The following is a 23,021-nucleotide window of genomic DNA, read 5'->3' as shown; positions in this document are numbered from 1 at the left end:
CAGAGGTGGGTAGTAACGCGCTACATTTACTCCGTTACATCTACTTGAGTAACTTTTGGGATAAATTGTACTTCTAAGAGTAGTTTTAATGCAACATACTTTTACTTTTACTTAAGTATATTTATAGAGAAGGAACGCTACTTTTACTCCGCTACTTTTATCTACATTCAGCTCGCTACTAATTTTTATCGATCTGTTAATGCACGCTTTGTTTGTTTTGGTCTGTCAGACAGACCTTCAAAGTGCCTGCCTTACTGGTGACGTTTCACTTCGTTCCACCAGTCAGATGCAGTCACTGGTGACGTTGGACCAATCAAACAGAGCCAGGTGGTCACATGACCTGACTTAAACAAGTTGAAAAACTTATTGGGGTGTTACCATTTAGTGGTCAATTGTACGGAATATGTACTGTACTGTGCAATCTAATAATAAAAGTTCCAATCAATCAATCAAAAGTGTGAAGGAAAAAAGATATTTGTTTTATTTCAACCGTACCGTCAAAAGCCTCAAGACTGACCGCACATGAGGACGTTCCTGTCTTCACAATAAAAGTGCCGCGCCATCGCGCCTGCGCTTTCAAAACAAGAGTCTCCGAAAGCCAGCGTAAACAAGCTAGCAAGCTACGGAGTTTGACGCCAATATATTTCTTGTAAAGTGTATAAAAACAAATATGGAAGCTGGACAAATAAGATGCCAAAAACCCACCACTTTCATGTGGTATTAGACAGAAAGGAGGAACTTTTCTTCTCCTCCATTTGAAAACGTGGACGTTATCATCACGACTGTCTGATTACAATCAACGCAAGTCATCAGAATCAGGTAATACACCAACTTATATTCTAGTCTTCATTAAAGAAAGGAATCTATATGTTAAACATGCATGTATATTCATTAAAACACCTTTAACATGTAAACAAAAACAGCAAAATAAATACTTATAAATTATATACTGTATATATCAATGTATATGTATGTATGTATATATATATATATATATATATATATATATATATATATATATATACATACATATATATATATATATGATATGAGTGTGTATGTTACTCATCAGTTACTCAGTACTTGAGTAGTTTTTTCACAACATACTTTTTACTTTTACTCAAGTAAATATTTGGGTGACTACTCCTTACTTTTACTTGAGTAATAAATCTCTAAAGTAACAGTACTCTTACTTGAGTACAATTTCTGGCTACTCTACCCACCTCTGCCTGTAACCCAGTGGTTCTCAAACTTTTTTTGTCATCCCCCACTTTGGACAAGGGGGAGTTTTCAAGCACAACCGGCCCCCATCGCCCCAACAGAACGCTAATGCCAAGCTTAACATTTTCAAATTTATTGAACATCAAGTAACATCAAGTTGTATACATTCAAACTCAATAACATAACATAACATCAAGTTCAATAATAAATAAAATAACTGTGCAGCTGTGGTATAACTTGCATCAAGTTCAATAATAAATAAAATAACTAAGCATGACTGACACCAGGTCTATTGCAGCGGGGAGAATGAGCTGCTCAGCAATTGTGTGAGGTGTCATGTACTGTTTTGTCATGTCCGAGCCACCGTAGCATGTGTTCAGTGTGTGACGTCACGGGAGGGAGTGAGAGTTTGGACTCTCGAAGTTGTTAATAAACGGGAGCGATCCGAGGCATTGAGTTGAAACGTGTTGCCTGATTATTATTAAATTAAGACACCTAAATAAGCACATAGGTGAAACCGAGGACATAACATGTGTTTTTTTGCATTGTGCAATTCCGTATGCAACTCTATATGAAGCCATTTGAGCGTTACTGTTTACTGATGTAGCTTTTACCATGCGCTTCTCCTGTTGACGGTACTCTGTCAGTTTTCTTTGAAAGAAATCAAGTGGCTTATTGACGTGATTGGGGTGTGTGGTCTCGAGGTGTCTCTTTAATTTGTTGGGTCTCATGCTGTCTGCTGCTAGCGCTTTTAGACACAGAACACACAGGGGTCTCTCTGCCTCCACCACCACTGCCGTGAATCCAAGAGCAAGATACCCTTCATCATATTTTCTTTTCGGTTGGCTTTATGGTTGATTAGGCCCGTCAGATTTTTGTTTTTCTGCAGGCGCTGGCTCTGGCTCTGGTTCGACGACCTTTGAGGTGCCAGTCACAAATGTATCCATTTTGTGTAATTGTGGTCCACACATTAGCCTGCTACCCATCCGCGCGAAAGTTTGATCCGCTTAGCCCCGCCCCCATTAGTTACTGTTGCTATGTCTGTCAAACTTTCGCTCCTACCGAAAAATTTAAAGCCTACAGGAAAAATAAGTAATTTACATTTATTTATATAGCGGATTCCACAGACAGAATCACAAAGTGATTTACAGTGTGTATAGAAAATGAAAGCATAGTAAAAAAAAAAAATCTAAGAATATAATTTAAAAAAAAAAAATTAAAGTGAAATGTCCTCCCGTTCCTCGCGCCCCACCTGTCATGTCTCTATTCCCCACCAGTGGGGCGCGCCCCACACTTTGAGAAACGCTGCTGTAACCATAAAAATGTGACAGCATCACTTACGTCCTGGCAATCAGTACCAATGGTGATTGAGCAATGCTCGCTTACTACATCACTTACCAACAAAAAAAAATGCCATACTGGCTACATAATGGAAGGGGAGGAGCTAACTCTGGCCCCACAAAACAATAAGTAGTAATTTTTGTACGGAGCCCCTAAAGGGACATGGGTGTTTTGCGAGATCTCGCAATACTTTTTCCGAGATCTCGCAAAAGGTTTTTTTAGGGATGTCCGATAATATCGGACTGCCAATATTATCGGAAATTATCGGTATCGGTTTCAAAATTATCGGTATCGGTTTCAAAAAGTAAAATGTATAACTTTTTAAAACGCCGCTGTGTACACGGACGTAGGGAGAAGTACAGAGCGGCAATAAACCTTAAAGGCACTGTCTTTGCGTGCCGGCCCAGTCTCATAATATCTACGGCTTTTCACACACACAAGTGAATGCAAAGCAAACTTGATCAACAGCCATACAGGTCACACTGAGGGTGGCCGTATAAACAACTTTAACACTGTTACAAATATGCGCCACACTGTGAACCCACACCAAACAAGAATGACAAACACATTTCGGGAGAACATCCGCACCGTAACACAACAGAACAAATACCCAGAACCCCTTGCAGCACTAACTCTTCCGGGACGCTACAATATACACCCCCCACTAACCCCCGCCCACCTTTTTTGAGGCATGTTAAAAAAAATAATGCACTTTGTGACTTCAATAATAAATATGGCAGTGCCATGTTGGCATTTTTTTCCATAACTTGATTTGATTTATTTTAGAAAACCTTGTTACATTGTTTAATGCATACAGCGGGGCATCACAACAAAATTAGGCATAATAATGTGTTAATTCCACGACTGTATATATCGGTATCGGTAATTAAGAGTTGGACAATATCGGAATATCGGATATCGGCAAAAAAGCCATTATCAGACATCTCTAGTTTTTTTTTCCTATGTCAGTGAACCGGAAGTGAAACAGACACAGTGATGAAGGAGCGGGAGCCTACCCATTAGAGATGCGCGGATAGGCAATTATTTCATCCGCAACCGCATCAGAAAGTCGTCAACCATCCGCAATCCACCCGATCTAACATTTGATCAGAACCGCATCCGCCCGCCATCCGCCCGCACCCGCCCGTTGTTATATATCTAATATAGACGATGCAAGGCATTAGTGAGGTTATAAAGCTTTTGCCTGTTAAAGAAAGGAGACTGATCCAATGCAGCACAGACATTCGCGTGCCACGCTGTCACGACCCAGACGCACACCAGTGCGCAATCATATGGGAGCCGCGCTGAGCGCACCTCCAAGCGCGTCTCGCTGCCGGCGACGGCCGGGTATATGGGCCCGACGCTCCAGCGCCATCCATTTTCAGGGCTAGTTGATTCGGCAGGTGGGTTGTTACACACTCCTTAGCGGGTTCCAACTTCCATGGCCACCGTCCTAGCTGCTGTCTATATCAACCAGGGTGAGCCCCACCCCTTTCGTGAGCGCACTGCGCGCGGAGTGACCCCTGTTACGCGCCCCCGGCAACAGGGGTGGCGGGCAGGTAAGCTGCGCGGGCGGAGCGCGCGGAGTGACCCCTGTTACGAGCCCCCGGCCACGGGGGTGGCGGGCAGGTAAGCTGCTTACCTGCTGCGCGTGGCGAAGGCGGGGTGTCGGTGCGGTGGGCGCGGTGGTGACCCTGGACGTGCGTCGGGCCCTTCTCGCGGATCGCCTCAGCTACGGCTCCCGGTGGGGCCCTCTCGGGGGAAGGGGCCTCGGTCCCGGACCCCGGCGAGGCATCCCTTCTCCGCTCCGTAAAAGTGTCCATCTCTTTTTTCTTTTTCTTCTTCTGTTGTGGCATATGCTGCAGGTGCCTGCTCGTTTTTCGTATGTGGGTAACAACATTTAACTATGTATATATATTTCCGAATTGGTTTAACTGCCACCCGCCTGAATCTATTTAAAATCTAATTTTTTTTAATAATTTGAACCACCCGACCCGACCCGACCCGCGGATAAAATCTAATTTTTTTAAATTTCATCCGCCCGATCCGCGGATAATCCGCGGACTCCGCGGTTGTGCCCGCAAACCGCGCATCTCTACTACCTATCATCTGTGCTATGTTGTGGGACCATAATACGATTTGATGTCTTTATACGTTAGGCATCAATAAACTTCTCCCACGGATGATGGGTAGGCTCCTCCATCGCTTTGTCTGTTTCACTTCCATTTTTTTTTTACTATATATTTATATATCACTTTTATATATTACTTAAATGTATGCGCCTGTGTCAAGTGAAACCGGGTTTGAAAATGAAATAATAGAGAAAATCAACGCTGACACTGGACAGCAGTTATGTAAAGTAAGTCCCTGCTTCATTCCAACTGGAACGTACACCAAAACTTTTTATTCATGGTTCAGCGTTTACCTACTTGCATCCTGTATTTCTAGAATATGCCAGCTCATCAACAAACGAGTGCTTTGCATGGCGTGTTCACATCTTTCCCCGTCTGCCACGATGGAGACAAACACTCGGCAGCATCAAGACGTTCATTGTTGCTGCATTTGTGCCTCTTGGGTATGGCCGCCATGTTGTGCACACGTGTGTCCCCGACATAGTCAGAGCAGGTCTGGTATGTCCGACACGAGAAAAGCATTTTAGTTTCCTGCTGCCTTGTCGCTGCTGACTTCCTGTACACTTCCTATGAAGCACGTACAGAAGAACAGAGTTTTCACTCTTGTTCTTTTTGTCAATTTATAAGGACGGGATTACCCTAAGGCAGTGTTTTTCAACCTTTTTTGAGCCAAGGCACATTTTTTGCGTTGAAAAAATCCGGAGGCACACCGGTTGACAGTAAAAAGTCGTCGCAATTGTTGGATATGACTAATTAATTAATAACTATTAAAGCATAACCAAGCATGCATCAATATAGCTCTTGTCTCAAAGTAGGTGTACTGTCACCACCTGTCACATCACACCCTGACTTATTTGGACTTTTTTGCTGTTTTCCTGTGTGTAGTGTTTTACTTCTTGTCTTGCACTCCTATTTATGTGTCTTTTTCTCTTTTTTTGGTATTTTCCTGTAGCAGTTTCATGTCTTCCTTTAAGCGATATTTCCCGCATCTACCGTATTTTCCGCACCATAAGGCGCCCTGGGTTATAAGCCGCGCCTTCAATGAACGGCATATTTCAAAACTTTGTCCACCTATAAGCCGCCCCGTGTTGTAAGCCGCATCTAACTGCGCTAAAGGAATGTCAAAAAAACAGTCAGATAGGTCAGTCAAACTTTAATAATATATTAAAACCAGCGTGATGTGGGCGCGCATGGAATCGTATATCAACATGGACGAAGCTGCGTGAAAAAAGCCACCCGGCCTCTTCGCGTAAACTTAAACTTACCTTAACCACTCGCTCATCTTTTCTTCATCCATCCCTTCGAGTTAGCTTTTATGATGACGCCGGCTGGAAAGGTCTCTTTTGGCAAGGTCTTCCTTTTGAATATCACCATGGGTGGAAGTTTCTGGCCATTAGCATGGCAAGCTAGAACCACAGTGAAGGATGACTTCTCATTCCCTGTGGTGCGAATATTCACCGTACGTGCTCCCGTTGTATCCACAGTGCGGTTCACAGGAATATCAGTTGCTGTGAAATAGTAATCCGTGTGCGGATGGAGAGATTGCGTCTTTTCATGAACCGGATCCCTGTCGTTTAGTAGGAGCCATTTTGTGGTCTTTACAGATGTAAACACACAAAGGAAATGAACGTACGGTAATATCCGCGCGCTTTTTCTTCTTCTACGCGGGCGGGTGGTTGCTTACAGTAGAAGAAGAAGCGCTTCCTGTTCTATGGGGGCGGGTGCTTACCTTGGCGGTTGCTTGCGTAGAAGAAGAAGCGCTTCCTGTTCTACCGGGAAAAAAGATGGCGGCTGTTTACCGTAGTTACGAGACCGAAACTTTATGAAAATGAATCTTAATATTTATCCATATATAAAGCGCACCGGGTTATAATGCGCACTGTCAGCTTTTGAGAAAATTTGTGGTTTTTAGGTGCGCCTTATAGTGCGGAAAATACGGTACTTTGTTTTAGCAATCAAGAAGATTTCAATTGTTTTTATCCGTCTTTGTGGGGACATTGTTGATTGTCATGTCATGTTCGGATGTACTTTGTGGACGCCGTCTTTGCTCCACAGTAAGTCTTTGCTGTCGTCCAGCATTCTGTTTTTTTTTACTTTGTAGCCAGTTCAGTTTTAGTTTCGTTCTGCACAGCCTTCCCTAAGCTTCAATGCTTTCTTAGGGCCACTCACCTTTTGTTTATTTTTGGTTTAAGCATTAGACACTTTTTTACCTGCACGCTGCCTCCCGCTGTTTCCGACATCTACCGGTACAAAGCAATTAGCTACCGGCTGCCACCTACTGATATGGAAGACACTCAACAACAACACATCATTTGCAGATTATAATTACTGGTTTGCAAAAAATATTTTTAAACCAAATAGGTGAAATTAGATAATCTCCCACGGCACACCAGACAGTGGTTGAAAAACACTGCCCTAAGGAATATCCTGGAAAGGGGATTTTTCCACCGTCTCTTGATTCTTAACGGTTGTTTATAAAAATCTAGGGTGACCCCCCCCCAAAAAAATTGGAACCATAGAAAATGCTATTAAAGAGGTAGAATACAGAGGTCAAGCCAATTTTGAGAAATGTTTTTTGAAACTTTTATCAGTAGATTGCACAGTACAGTACATATTCCGTACAATTGACCACTACATGGTAACACCCGCATAAAAGTGGCTCAAAACTGTCAATTATTACTCAAACTTTACAATTGAGATTTTGCAGTCGCATACTTTCTGAACTTCCGAACCCAGTCAAAAATTCAGCTTTTTGATGGAACATGACGAGACCCGAAACCTTCTCTGAAAACATGCTTGCACTGCAGTGTATGCTCTTTTGAAGACATACTGTCGGCCTGTTAGGGAAGACTATTGGTCCCATCGTACATGCACCGAGTTGACTTGTATACCCTGAAAAAGAAAAGAAAAAACATTCAAATCGACCGATTTATTCAAAAATGTGTGGGTTTTATTTGTTTGGGGGTGACCCTGCCTTTACTGTACAGTCATCATTTTCTGATTCTGATATCCTTCTCCTATTTGTAATGTTCTTCATGAAACTGCGCCATGCGGCTAACTTACAGTATGTACAGTATGGGGCCTTGGTGGTTAGTGAAGGTAATGCTGATAAGCAACATTTAGCATTTAGCACAATTGTCTGCAGTGGCTGTGTCTTAAAGGTGGATTGCACTATTTTGTCAATTTTGCCAATCATTCACAATCCTTTACGTAATACAAGAACACGTATGTTTTTCTTTTATTTAATGCATTCAACTAGTAGATAAGTCAGAGCAAAAGACTGCTTCCAATGGAGCGTAAGGGAGTCGCTCTATTTTGCCTTTAAATCAATCAATAAAAGTTTATTTATATAGCCCTTAATCACAAGTGTCTCAAAGGACTGCCCAAGCCACAATAACATCCTGCACATACATCACTTAAAAAAACATCCAAACACCTCTGTGGAGGTCTCGCTCCTCAGGGTTCCCTGGACCACCAATAACGGACATGACAGCCTCGGTCATCTTTGCGAACAATGATTTATTTTTCACTAGCTGTTATGCTTTTCAGCAAATGTCTTTTGTGTCTCAATCTCGCCAGTGAGCACACGAATGGTTTTCTTCAGTCTCAGCTCTCACTCTCACTGCCAACTCTCCACCATCAACCAACCCCTCTCCTTCCCGACTGCTACCTTTAACAGAGCGACAGGTGATCAGACAAACACTCTCAGCTGTGTCATCTACGCACCTGCCGCTGATCTCGAAGACGGTCTTGGCACACCCCGCTTCGCTGCAGGTCCGCAGGCCACGCCCCCCCACAACCTCCATCAACATTTTATATACATGCTCTAAGCATATATTTAATGTAGTAACAGGCACATTCATTAAAAAAATATAATATTTCCGTATTTTGATCATTTTAAGCATCACAAACGCATCACAAGGTTTGCTTTTTATTTGGACAACATCACTGATTACCGTACTACTCCACTGCAGACATCATGAGAGACAACAAACATATTAAAACATCACTTACTGTACGAAGTCTACTGTCCCTGGGATGCCGACTGTTAAGATGTTGCCATGTTACCGTTAAGATGTCTTTCTCGCCATATACGGGTCTAAATTGGCTGTCAAAGTGGACCAACTCCTCTGTTTATGTCCTCATCCTTTTACTATGTCAGTGAGAGGCATTTATAATCTAGAATAAATAAACTTTCATGAGCTCCGAGACAAGGAAGCAGCTCACCAGTTGATGACATCAATACAGCAGCACAAGGAAGTTTCCTCTCTGTGACAATGCGCCACTAAAAATAGGTCCTTAACGTTAGTGCTTATATGACAATATCACTAATACTTGCTGAATATTCAGGTCACAAAATGTAAATGGAGTAGTATTGGCGCTTTTTGGATCTTATTTAGAGGACTTTATAGTCAAAATAGACGACTCCGCATCGGCTCCATTGTGAGCAGACTTTTTATTTGCGTTTATTAACGAGTTAGAATGCTTTTTCTTTTTTTTTTTAAATGTGTTCTTGTCTCTCATAAAGATTGTGAATTATAGGCAAAAATTCCAAAAAGTGAAGTTCCCCTTAAATGTTACCAAATGCATTTTCCTGATTTTTGTCAGCTTTGGACTTTTTGTATGTGATGCACAATGGTATATTTAAAAAAAATGTAATAATGTAAAAAAATATATATGTGTGCCTGTAAATGTGTGTTGTTTTGCGAGCACTTCTTATTAAAAAAGATCAACATGCACACAAATGGTCTCGTACTAAAATACTGCATTTTGTGATTCCATCTTGTATAAGTATTATTTATAACAATGGTAACAATTAATTGCTATTGTTGCAAGTTGGGACTCGCCAACATGCAACTGATTAACGCTTGAAAAAGTCGGAAGGCTGTGTCTCAATTAGTGTTGTAGTTGGAAACATTCTGATCAAAGATGTTCCTTTTTGCCGTTTGTTTACAACTGAATGGAATGCGAACGGGATGATTACGACTATTTTGGTCTGATAGTGGTCGATCCACAGCGATCGTCCTACCACTCGATACCTCAGTGTTAACCAGGGCAAATTCCACTTCAACGACTGTCGTTTGCAACTTGGCATTGACAGTAGGGTTGCTCTTTTGCGTCTCAACAGTTGTTTTTCTCACTACGATAGGGCGAAACCATCCTTGCCCAGGCACACCCTCCTAGTGTTGGAGTATAAATATTTGGGGTTTTGGCACCAGCTGCGAGACTAAGCAATCTAAGTCTATGAGCACGAACTGATGAAGCCTACTCGGATGAGAGGCGAAGTGTCTGATAAGGTCCCGTTTACACTAGGTTATTCAGGGTAAATCACAACTAATCTTATCCGTGTCCACACACTAGAGATGCGCGGATAGGCAATTATTTCATCCGCAACCGCATCAGAAAGTCGTCAACCATCCGCCATCCACCCGATGTAACATTTAATCAGAACCGCATCCGCCCGCACCCGCCCGTTGTTATATATCTAATATAGACGATGCAAGGCATTAGTGAGGTTATAAAGCTTTTGCCTGTTAAAGAAAGGAGACTGATCCAATGCAGCACAGACATTCGCGTGCCACGCTGTCACGGCCCAGACGCATACCAGTGCGCAATCATATGGGAGCCGCGCTGAGCGCACCTCCAAGCGCGTCTCGCTGCCGGCGACGGCCGGGTATGGGCCCGACGCTCCAGCGCCATCCATTTTCAGGGCTAGTTGATTTGGCAGGTTGGTTGTTACACACTACTTAGCGGGTTCCGACTTCCATGGCCACCGTCCTGCTGTCTATATCAACCAGGGTGAGCCCCACCACTTTCGTGAGCGCACTGCGCGCGGAGTGACCCCTGTTATGCGCCCCCGGCAACAGGGGTGGCGGGCAGGTAAGCTGCGCGGGCGGAGCGCGCGGAGTGACCCCTGTTACGAGCCACGGGGGTGGCAGGCAGGTAAGCTGCTTACCTGCTGCGCGTGACGCCGGCCGCGGCGAAGGCGGACGAGGCGGGGTGTCGGTGCGGTGGGCGCGGTGGTGACCCTGGACGTGCATCGGGCCCTTCTCGCGGATCGCCTCAGCTACGGCTCCCGGTGGGGCCCTCTCGGGGGAAGGGGCCTCGGTCCCGGACCCCGGCGAGGCGTCCCTTCTCCGCTCCGTAAAAGTGTCCATCTCTTCTTTCTTTTTTTCTTCTGTTGTGGCATATGCTGCAGGTGCCTGCTCGTTTTTCGTATGTGGGTAACAACATTTAACTATGTATATATATTTCCGAATTGGTTTAACTGCCACCCGCCTGAATCTATTTAAAATCTTTTTTTTTTTTTTTTCAACCGCCCGACCCGACCCGCGGATAAAATCTAATTTTTTTTTATTTCATCTGCCCGATCCGCGGATAATCCGCGGACTCCGCGGTTGTGCCCGCAAACCGCGCATCTCTACCACACACACAATGGTCGTTTAAGACCCCCCACAATCCGCTGGCGCAACGCAACCTAGTACGCATGCGCGGAAAATGCACACGTCATAGTCACCTCCAGTGTTGCTTTGTGTGCAAGTTCTTAAATTTAACTTATCTGAACAATATCCAGTGTTGTGGTATTTCAATGAACTGGAATCCAGTGTGCTGTGGGGCCCTATTGTAGTGAATCCCACCTGAGACATCATAAATTAATCACATCTTTATTAGACACGTAAACAATGTGATAAAGAACATTTTACATCAATCAATCTCGGGATCTAGATATCTGGTCAGGACACTCCTCACTCTTTTGCCTTCACCTTCATTGTCCATTCCTTTTTGGTGACTTTATATACTCTGGACCTAGACGTTAAGTCCGCGACATACATGGCGGACAATAACTGATACAGTCTGCTTTGCCAGTCCAAATGCATTCGCTATTTTCCATAGTTTTCCCTCGACGGCCAGGTAATACAAAGCACAGGCTACCTTTTTTTAATCACATCCACGGGAGCCCGCATTCTCATTGTCTCTTCTTTGACAAGTGGACAACGTTTTTCGGTTAGTAGAATCACAGCTGACCTCGACATTCGGAAGTTCTCTTGCCGTCTGAGAAGTGTTGTATCCCAAATAGCTGCAATGGCTTTCTCTTAAGGCAGGGGTGCTCATTACGTCGATCGCGAGCTACCGGTCGATCTCGGAGGGTGTGTCAGCCGATCACCAGCCAGGCATTAAAAAAATAGTCCTAAAAATTAGCGATCATAAATCTTCACTATGACGTCACTTTCGTCACTTGATTGACATTCACGGCACCCGAGGGTCTTCTGAGATGACGCTGGCTGCTGCCAGCTCATTAAAATTACCGACTGGAAGGCGAGAAACACTTTATTTCAGCAGACTCTGGCGCCGTACCTGTCGTCAAAACTCCAAAGACCGACTGCACAGTTGCACAATAAAAGCTCTGCTTCATCCTGCCTGCGCTACCAAAATAAGAGTCTCAGAAAGCTGGCGTGCACAAGCTAACAAGCTACGGAGTTTGCCGACAATGTATTTCTTGTAAAGTGTATACAAAGGAGTACGGAAGCTGGACAAATAAGATGCCAAAAACCAACCACTTTCATGTGGTATTGGACAGAAAGGAGGACTTTTTTTCTCCTCCATTCGAAAATGCGGACCTTATCAGCACCTACTGTCTGATTCCAATCAATGCAAGTCATCAGAATCAGGTAATACACCAACTTATATTCTTGTCTTCATGAAAGAAAGGAATCTATATGTGTTAAACATGCTTGTATTATCTTTAAACACCTTTAACTTGTTAACAATATTAACTATATGTGTTAAACATGCTTGTATTATCTTTAAACACCTTTAAGTTGTTAACAATATTAACTATATGTGTTAAACATGCTTGCATTATCTTTAAACACCTTTAATTTATTAACAATATTAACTATATGTGTTAAACATGCTTGCATTATCACTAAACATCTTTAACTTGTTAACAATATTAACTATATGTGTTAAACATGTTTGCATTATCTTTAAACACCTTTAACTTAACAATATTAACTATATGTGTTAAACATGCTTGTATTATCATTAATCACCTTTAGCCTGTTAACAATATTAATTATATGTATTAAACAAACTTGTATTTTCATTAAACACCTTTAATTTATTAACAATATTAACTATATGTGTTAAACATGCTTGTATTATCATTAAACACCTTTAACTTGTTAACAAAAACATATGTTTCATAAATAAGTAAATATAAATTATATATATGAATGAGGTAGATCCCCACGACTTGATCAATTGAAAAGTAGCTCGCCTGCAGAAAAAGTGTGAGCACCCCTGTCTTAAGGTATTCATGTGTGATTTCCACAAGCGTCTGTACATGTAGAAGAAGGGGAAACACGGGCATGTCTGGATGACTCGCCTTCATATTTCCAGTGGTTAGCTCCGGTTGTTATGAAGCTGGCTGTGGCTTGGTCTTTCTGACTTCACTTCCTCTCCGAACTCACTTTGTAAACGATCAATGAGTCCATACAAAGCTAAGAGCCGGAGATTCGAGAAATACACGACGCACTTACCCGTGTAGAAAGTTGTCCGAGGATGGGGACTTTAAACGATGGTTTAGTGTGGCTGAAACGGGGCTTAGGCTAAATAATTGTTGGTTTAAGGGGTTATCCGGCTTAATGTAGACATAGCCTGAGACCAAGTCTAAGTTCATTGTGTTTTTCAAACCGCACCCATTGTTTTTCCTCAGATTTTGAAGTCATTTGACAAAAGGATTATTTGTGATTTGTACATTTTCAGAATGCTAATTCTATTTTTGGCCAAAGAAAACAATCTGAAGTCGTGTTTGTTTCTAATTATGCCATGATTTTACCTGTCCGGCCCACCTGGGAATAGATTTTCCTCCATGTGGCCCCTGAGCCAAAATGAGTTCGACACCTCTGAGCTTGTTTTTAGTATTGTTTCCTAAAATCTAGTCGTTTTGTCTTATATTGTAATTAAATTAAAATAATTTAAAAAAAATGTGCAGTTTTAAACATTCTGATTAAAAGTAATGGATTTGGGACAGCACTACACTGTCGAAATGTGCTCCCTCAGAAGCTACAGTGTATGTACACTGTGTGTGTATATTGAGGTATTTGATTTGGCAACTTACTAAGGTATCACCGTGACTGTCTTCGCTAACAAAATGCCCGGAAATACATTTTGTAAAAATGCACTTTGACAACATAAGGAAATAAAAATGTTGAATTCCTTCTCTCGCATCCTTCGCAACTTCATCACTTCACTTTGTCATCTTTGTTTATGGGATTATTCTGACATTTTATCACATTTCCGGGTGACCTGTCTGCAAATGTCAACCTTTGAACGCTTTTAGCACAACCAACTAACACTCCAAAGTCGACCCCCCCACCTCCTCCACGCTTTTTGCACCAGCACGTGTGAACCAGTGACATGCTGTCAGGGGGGAGGCAAGTAAGGCAGTGCCTCACCTTGCCACCAGGGGTAAAAGGCCTTACCATGAGACATACTTGCCAACCCTCCCGATTTTCCCGGGAGAGTCCCGAATTTCAGTGCCTCTCACGAAAATCTCCCGGGGCAACCGTTCTCCCGAATTTCTCCCGATTTCCACCCGGACAACAATATTGGGGGTGTGCCTTTAGCGTCCTCTCTCACCTGAAACCTTCACCCTTTAACGGCCGTATGCTGTTCTCAGTCACGTCCGCTTTTCCTCCATATAAACAGCGTGCCGTCCCAGTCACATAAGTCTATGGCTTTTGGAACTCAGTGCACACTAGAGATGCGCGGATAGGCAATTATTTCATCCGCAACCGCATCAGAAAGTCGTCAACCATCCGCCATCCACCCGTTCTAACATTTGATCAGAACCGCACCCGCCCGTTGTTATGTATCTAATATAGACGATGCAAGGCATTAGTGAGGTTATAAAGCTTTTGCCTGTTAAAGAAAGGAGACTGATCCAATGCAGCACAGACATTCGCGTGCCACGCTGTCACGACCCAGACTCACACCAGTGCGCAATCATATGGGAGCCGCGCTGAGCGCACCTCCAAGCTTGTCTCGCTGCCGGCGACGGCCGGGTATGGGCCCAACGCTCCAGCGCCATCCATTTTCAGGGCTAGTTGATTCGGCAGGTGGGTTGTTACACACTCCTTAGCGGGTTCCAACTTCCATGGCCACCGTCCTGCTGTCTATATCAACCAGGGTGAGCCCCACACCTTTCGTGAGTGCACTGCGCGCGGAGTGACCCCTGTTACGCGCCCCCGGCAACAGGGGTGGCGGGCAGGTAAGCTGCGCGGGCGGAGCGCGCGGAGTGACCCCTGTTACGAGCCCCCGGCCACGGGGGTGGCGGGCAGGTAAGCTGCTTACCTGCTGCGCGTGACGCCGGCCGCGGCGAAGGCGGACGAGGCGGGGTGTCGGTGCGGTGGGCGCGGTGGTGACCCTGGACGTGCGTCGGGCCCTTCTCGCGGATCGCCTCAGCTACGGCTCCCGGTGGGGCCCTCTCGGGGGAAGGGGCCTCGATCCCGGACCCCGGCGAGGCGTCCCTTCTCCGCTCCGTAAAAGTGTCCATCTCTTCTTTTTTTTTTTCTGCTGTTGTGGCATATGCAGCAGGTGCCTGCTCGTTTTTCGTATGTGGGTAACAACATTTAACTATGTATATATATTTCCGAATTGGTTTAACTGCCACCCGCCTGAATCTATTTAAAATCAAATTTTTTTTTATTTCAACCACCCGACCCGCGAATAAAATCTAATTTTTTTTTATTTCATCCGCCCGATCCGCGGATAATCCGCGGACTCCGCGGTTGTGCCCGCAAACCGCGCATCTCTAGTGCACACACAACAACCTATCTGAATTCGATAAGGAATCGGTTCGGTAAGAGGATTCGCTAATGGCATCGTCATCGATAATTTCTTAACGAACATCATCCTCCTTCTTTTATATATATATATATATATATATATATATATATATATATATATATATATATATACATACCCCCCCAGCGGGCCTTTTGAATATCTCCCTAATTCTGAGGTCTCAAGGTTGGCAAGTAGGCCATGAGATGTTCAAAAACAAAGTAATAAAATAAAATACGTTTTAATAATTCTCTTTTGGTCTATGCTTTATGTGTGATTTTGGTGTGGTTCCTGTATATTTTGATAATTTTCATGGTCAAAATTGCTTGTAACCACGGTGAAAAGGGAAGGCCAATGAGGCAGCAAGTACCTCTGCCTCACAGTAGGGGGCGATATATTGTCAACTCGCACTTCAAAAGTTCATGAACCCTTAAGAAGTAGAAGAAGAAAAGAACAGACAACAACTGCTAGGCTTCCCGCAAATTGTGACGTGTTTTTTTTTGCCCTAAAAATGGAGGATTTGATTTCTAAAAAAGGAACTTTTCAAGACGGGACTTTCAATGAATGCAAGAAGTCATGAATACTGGGAGACCGACGCCTGAGCTGCCAGATTTGATTCAAAGGTGTGTGGTCCGAGGACAGAAAATAACTTGTTAATTTCAAAAGGATTGCCTTTGTGGCTGTGCTACAAAAAAAAATGTCTTTATTGCTTTCTCGTTTATTTTCAGCGAGTGACCGTGTTTGGACCCAAATGGGATATACTGAGGTGGCGACTTGTCCAGGGTGTACCCTGCCTTCTGCCCCAATGCAGCTGAGATAGGCTCCGGCAACCCCGAGAGGGACAAGCGGTAGAAAATGGATGGGATGGATCTGAAAAAAAACTGCCAAGAAGTCTCGAAAAACATGAAAGCTCATCTCATTCAAGGTCAGATTCATTTCAAAACGTTTGGAATATCACGTATTGATCTGGCTCTAAACCCGGGGTGTCCAAAGTGCGGCCCGCAGCTCAATTTTTAATGGCCCGCGACACATTCTTTAGACAAACTAAACAGGTCCCAAATTAGAACAAAAAACTGAATCAATCAAATTTAGAACAAAAAACTCTGAAAAATTCAACGGGACCAAATCCCCCCCAAAATGGGACCTGAAAACCAAAAAAACAACCTGAGCATCTTACTGTATGAGGTCATTGATGAAAAAGTGTACAAATTTCTTGTGAGACATGATATATTTTTGAGTGTACTAAAGCCCTCAAAAGCGTTTCAGTTGACGTGGACCCCGACTTAAACAAGTTGAAAAACTTATTGGGGTGTTACCATTTAGTGGTCAATTGTATGGAATATGTACTGTACTGTGCAATCTACTAATACAAGTTTCAATCAATCAAAAGGTGTGATTTACCCTGGATAACCTTAGTGTAAACGGGGCCTTAGCATCACACTCTATGTTTGTAAATCTGATTAGTGAGTCAGTACCTTCCCCAACCTCAAACCTCACTGGTGTGACCTGACATCCCTCCCAAAACAAACAAACAAACCCACGTTCACGGTGTGGAATAAGCAGCATCCCCTCAAACCGCAGCTAACCACATTATCTCACTTTTTCTCATTTCAAAGCCCAAATTGAGTCCTGTAAGAATAATACTAATCTGAAATGACTTTTAAGGGGCAGCTGCTGAGGCTCCTGCCAAGTGCAGAACGCTGCCGACGTTGCATCTTTAATGACCGTTCCCAAATCATTTATGAGAGTTTTCTTTTCCCCGCAGTTTTCAGCTGGTTAGCTGGTGCACTTGTGAAGGGATCAATCATCCAGGCAAGATGTTGTGTGTGTGTCCCACTCTAGCTTTTTCACGCCCTGCCGCTGGAACAAGTCAAGAGTTTCATGTGGCCACGTTGAGTTTGAGTTGAGTTGAGTTTGAGTTTTTTTCGAACATGCAAGCATACAAACAGGCCCGGCCCTAACCAATCTGGCGCCCTAGGCAAGATTTTAGGTGGCGCCCCCCCACATCGGCAGTGAAGTGTATATACTCACAAGAAACCGAATAGCTTTGTCTTTGACCTTTTTTTTACTTAAAGAAAGCAAATTAACAATCAGAATAGTTAACAAGATAAAAAAAACTATGAATAAATAAATGAATGCAAAAAATAAAAAATGAATATATGAAATACAATATTTTTTACATACATATTGCTTAATTAACATTAATGATGTGCACTTTAACAACTAGGCTTACAACTATACCTAATATATAAAGGGGTGGAAAAGTGACTATTACCTGCAGGGCAAACATTAGCTAACCAGAAGGCAATAACAATGTAAACAAAAAACACCTGCTTAAAAGATCTAATACAAATGTCCCTGAGGAATGTAAGGTGGGAGTACTGTAATTACCTAACGTTACATTATTATTTTCCATGACAATTTAGCCCCCACCACAATATTAACCCGACGTTAAAACAGAACTAGCGATTTATTGATCAGCAATTGCCGAATCATGTAACATTAGCTTAATGCTAAAAAGCCAGGTTACTATCACATTCTGTAACAGACAAATAATTTCATGTAGGCTAACGTTACCTACCTGCTACCTCTGTCTTTTTCTCATTTCTCTTCCTCTTCTTTTCTCTTTTTTTCTTCCCTGGGCACCTGACAGTTTTGGCCGTTTTGACATCTTGTGTTGATTTTTTGATGTGGTGACGTCCAAAAAGAGTCATGATACGGGAAGGGAGGGGGCGCACCGTGCGGGGGGGCGTAATGTTGTAACAAATAATATGTCTATTATATAGGCTTTACTTTGCATTTTAATTAACGAGGGATTATTTTTTGTATTTAGAAATAATAGTACCAACTTTTTTTTTTTTATCCAACATTTGTGGCACTGGCGTGGCGCCCCCTGATGGACGGCGCCCTTAGCATTTGCCTATACGGCCTATGCCACGGGCCGGCCCTGCATACAACATGATACACTACAATTTCCAGTTTCTCTTTTCAACATGTTCGAAAAGGAGTAGGAAGAAGCAGAGCTTATTTAATCCTACCCCCTTTTCTTTTACATAACAATTACCAAAGCTTTTGTTCACTTCCTGTTCTCAATTTATTCACAATATACTCCATAAGTAATCACAATAAAAATAAAGAAATAATAATTGGTGAAGTAAGTCATAGTACATATAATGAGATAAGTAAGATTATTAATGAGATAAGTAAGATTTTCAAATAGTCTTGAACCTCTTAAAGCTCATGGAGAGAACGCCAAGAGTGTGCAAAGCGGCAATCAGAGCAAAGGGCGGCTACCCTGAAGAAACTAGAATACAAAACATGTTTTCAGTGATTTCACCTTTTTTTTTTGTTAAGTACATAACTCCACGTGTTCATCCACAGCCCCGACGCGACAATCCACAACGCAAACAGTCATGGAAACAAAGAAAACACATTGAATGAGAAGGTGCGTCCAAACTCCTGGCCTATACCGCATATACTAGAGATGCGCGGATAGGCAATTATTTCATCCGCAACCCCATCAGAAAGTCGTCAACCATCCGCAATCCACCCGATCTAACATTTGATCAGAACCGCATCCGCCCGCACCCGGCCGTTGTTATATATCTAATATAGACGATGCAAGGCATTAGTGAGGTTATAAAGCTTTTGCCTGTTAAAGAAAGGAGACTGATCCAATGCAGCACAGACATTCGCGTGCCACGCTGTCACGACCCAGACGCACACCAGTGCGCAATCATATGGGAGCCGCGCTGAGCGCACCTCCAAGCGCGTCTCGCTGCCGGCGACGGCCGGGTATGAGCCCGACGCTCCAGCGCCATCCATTTTCAGGACTAGTTGATTCGGCAGGTGGGTTGTTACACACTCCTTAGCGGGTTCCGACTTCCATGGCCACCGTCCTGCTGTCTATATCAACCAGGGTGAGCCCCACCCCTTTCGTGAGCGCACTGCGCGCGGAGTGAACCCTGTTACGCGCCCCCGGCAACAGGGGTGGCGGGCAGGTAAGCTGCGCGGGCGGAGCGCGCGGAGTGACCCCTGTTACGAGCCCCCGGCCACGGGGGTGGCGGGCAGGTAAGCTGCTTACCTGCTGCGCGTGACGCCGGCCGCGGCGAAGGCGGACGAGGCGGGGTGTCTGTGCGGTGGGCGCGGTGGTGACCCTGGACGTGCGTCGGGCCCTTCTCGCGGATCGCCTCAGCTACGGCTCCCGATGGGGCCCTCTCGGGGGAAGGGGCCTCGGTCCCGGACCCCGGCGAGGCGTCGGCCGGGGGCCTTCTCCGCTCCGTAAAAGTGTCCATCTCTTTTTGTTTTCTTCTTCTGTTGTGGCATATGCAGCAGGTGCCTGCTCGTTTTTCGTATGTGGGTAACAACATTTAACTATGTATATATATTTCCCAATTGGTTTAACTGCCACCCGCCTGAATCTATTTAAAATCTAATTTTTTTAAATTTCATCCGCCCGATCCGCGGATAATCCGCGGACTCCGCGGTTGTGCCCGCAAACCGCGCATCTCTAGCATATACATATACATTCTGTATATTGTGTATATACTGTATATTATGTGTGTATATATACACACAAAAGTCCCTTTGGTGCTCTCAAAAACGTTAACAACCACGTTGCTACAGTAATTAAAAATCAAGTAAAATCAGTTTTACCTCGTTGTCCACAAACGGAAGACAAAGTGCCGTCACGAGGCGTAGAAAACAGTGTAGGAGGTGGGTAAGTGTGAGTGCTTCTCTCTATGTTTAAGTCCACAGCATACCTGCCAACTACTCCGGTTTTCCCGTAATTAGTACGGTTTTCATCAACCTATTCCGGGTTACGGTTGCAGTGATAAAAAATAAGTTTTTTCATTAATTAAAAATTTTTTTTTTTTTTTAAGTTTTATTCACGAAATCGCGTAACAACAATGACAATCTACACTGCTTCCCGTAACTTCCTATCGAGCCATTCCGAATGCCATGCGCGAGGCTATTTATAGCACCGCTGCCAAGCACGAGGCACCTGTTGCCATTGTTTCCAAACGAGCGAACGATCATGGAATCAGCCGGAGAAAAATCGCAAACGAGTCTTAAACCGAAAAGAAAACTGCAGTCATTCCGTGAAGAATATTCAAAAGCCTATCTGGGAATAATTATCCGTTCCAAAAAGGGTGAAAACTACGCGAATTGCACCTTGTGCAGACAAGATTTTTCGATTGGACACGGAGGAATTAGCGATGTAAAAGACCACGTTGGGACAAAAAAACACAAGTCTAATGCCGTTGCTAGCGATACAAGTGGAAAACTTTCAACGTTTTTCGTCGCCCAAACAGATTCTTTGGATACATTTGGATTTTAGCCACAAAAAGGTAATGACACCAATGTTATCTATTGGAATTGTTTAGTACTGTTATACTGTTAAAAGTGTTTATACTATTTATGCTTTCAAGTCCAAGTTGAAGAAATCTTGTTAAATGTTGACAGCATAACTACCAAAATACAGAAGTATGTCCTTAAAATTTTTGCAGTGCTATTTCTGTTGAAAAGTTAAAATGATTACATTAGAGATGTGATGTGCCACTTTTCAAGTGTCTGATGGCTTAAATTAATTTTCATTAATTTTTCATATTTTGAATTCTTTTGAAAGGCTTACAAAAAAACTACATTTGAATTGTAATTCCATGCTATTGACAGGACTATTAATTTTAATGAAGTTAGCTTACCATGTTTACAGTATGATAATTGTGATAGAAATGTGAATTTTAGGCACAGAATATTTGTTACAATTGAACAAGGCAGTAGATTATACAAGCTTGGACAGAAAGTTAATAATGACACCAATTTTTTTTTTTATGGAATTGTTTAGTACTGTTTTACCATTTGTTTACTGTAAAAAGTGTTTATACTGTTTATACTTTCAATCAACAAATTGAAGTCTTGTGAAAGGTTGACAGGATAACTGGCATTAACTGTCAAAATAATTTCAAACTATTGAAGTTAGCTTACAGAATAAACATGTCAATCAACCCACATGATTTTTGCTGTAATATTTTTGTTTTGAAAAGTCACTGTGACTGATAGAAAAGTGATGGTTTTAGCAACATTTTAACCTGTCTGAATGCTAATAATCATTTTGCGTCGGGGGGGCGAAGCCTGAACCCCCCACCAGGACTTTGTCCTGGACCTACCGGGGCCTGCAACACCTGGACCCTGGCTACTAGGTTTTTCTGATTTCAAAAGTTGGCAGGTATGCCACAGCCAAACCCTCCTTCTTTCCAGGCGGGTTTGTTGGCTTTCTTGAACTCCTAGTGAGTAAGCAAAAACTTGGTGAATGGCGTGAAGAGAAACACATGCTAAAGCACTGAGAAGTTGTGACTGAGTAATGGACTGCGTAAACAGGATGTGATGTGGGGGGGCTCCGCCTCTCCAAAATGCGTACTGTACTGGCAGCGGCACACAAAATGATTGCATGAATGAAGCGTTCATACACCAAGACATGGTTCACACAAAGAGGCATAGCTGCCGCGATCCGAAGGTTTGTAAACCGAAAAGCTTGCAAATCGAGAGGTCCGTAAATCGCGGTTCCACTGTACATGAAAGCAATTGTCAGTTTCGGTTTGGGGTATGTCAACAACCACACTGCAAAAACTGAAATCTAAGTAAGATGAAATATCTCAAATAAGTGTGATATTTGCTTATTTTCTGTCTGATAAGATAATTCTTCTCACAAAGCAGATTTTATGTTAGAGTCTTTTACTTGTTTTAAGGTTTTGGTCCTAAATGATCTCAGTAAGATTTTACAGCTTGTTGCTGAGATTTGCTGACCTATATTGAGTAAAACTGTCATGACTTGGACTGTGGCTTGGTTTGTTCTCCCGAGGTGCAAGTGAATTGGACTGGTCAGGGTGTGAAGGTAAATACATGATTTATTTAACACTATAACTACAAAGAAAGGATCAAACAAAAGGCGCGCACAGGGGCGGAGGTACAAAACTAGACTATAAACACAAAACTTGCACATTGGCAGAAACTATGAACAATTAAACAAAACACTAACTGTGGCATGAATCGAAACAAAACTTACTTGACATGGCATAAAGTGCGCAGAGGTACATAGAGTGTGACAGGGGTAAGAATGCGGGGATGTCGTCAGGACGAACAACAGAAAATGAAAAGCTTAAATAACACAGACATGATTAACGAAAACAGGTGCGTGACTCAAAACGTGAAACAGGTGAAAACTAATGGTTGCTATGGTGACAAACAAGAGTGCACAATGAGTCCAAACGTGGAACAGGTGAAACTAATGGGTAATCATGCAAACAAGACAAGGGAGTGAAAAGCCAGAAACTAAACAAAACATGACTTAAAACAAAACATGATTACACAGACATGACAAAAACATGCTTGAAACTAGAATATCAACTGTTGCAAAGCTGTGTCATCAACACTCACAAGTATAAAACTACTTACCATGGCAACAACCACGGACGC

The 23,021-nt window shown here is 43.1% G+C and overlaps 1 protein-coding gene across 1 annotated transcript in view; it reads left to right on the top strand.

Annotated features, from left to right (window-relative positions):
- Positions 1-16,930, top strand: part of LOC133578043 (aryl hydrocarbon receptor-like) — a 74,041-nt gene extending 57,111 nt beyond the window's left edge. The window contains exon 15 of the mRNA XM_061932167.1: positions 16,274-16,930. The gene's annotated coding sequence lies outside the window, so the exon portion shown is untranslated. The remainder of the gene's footprint in view (positions 1-16,273) is intronic.
- Positions 16,931-23,021: the final 6,091 nt, after the last annotated feature.

Source organism: Nerophis lumbriciformis, linkage group LG38, assembly GCF_033978685.3.
Source record: "Nerophis lumbriciformis linkage group LG38, RoL_Nlum_v2.1, whole genome shotgun sequence".
NCBI classification, from domain to species: domain Eukaryota; kingdom Metazoa; phylum Chordata; class Actinopteri; order Syngnathiformes; family Syngnathidae; genus Nerophis; species Nerophis lumbriciformis.
The sequence above is the reverse complement of the archived record's forward strand: the minus strand, read 5'-3'. Positions and strand labels throughout refer to the sequence as shown.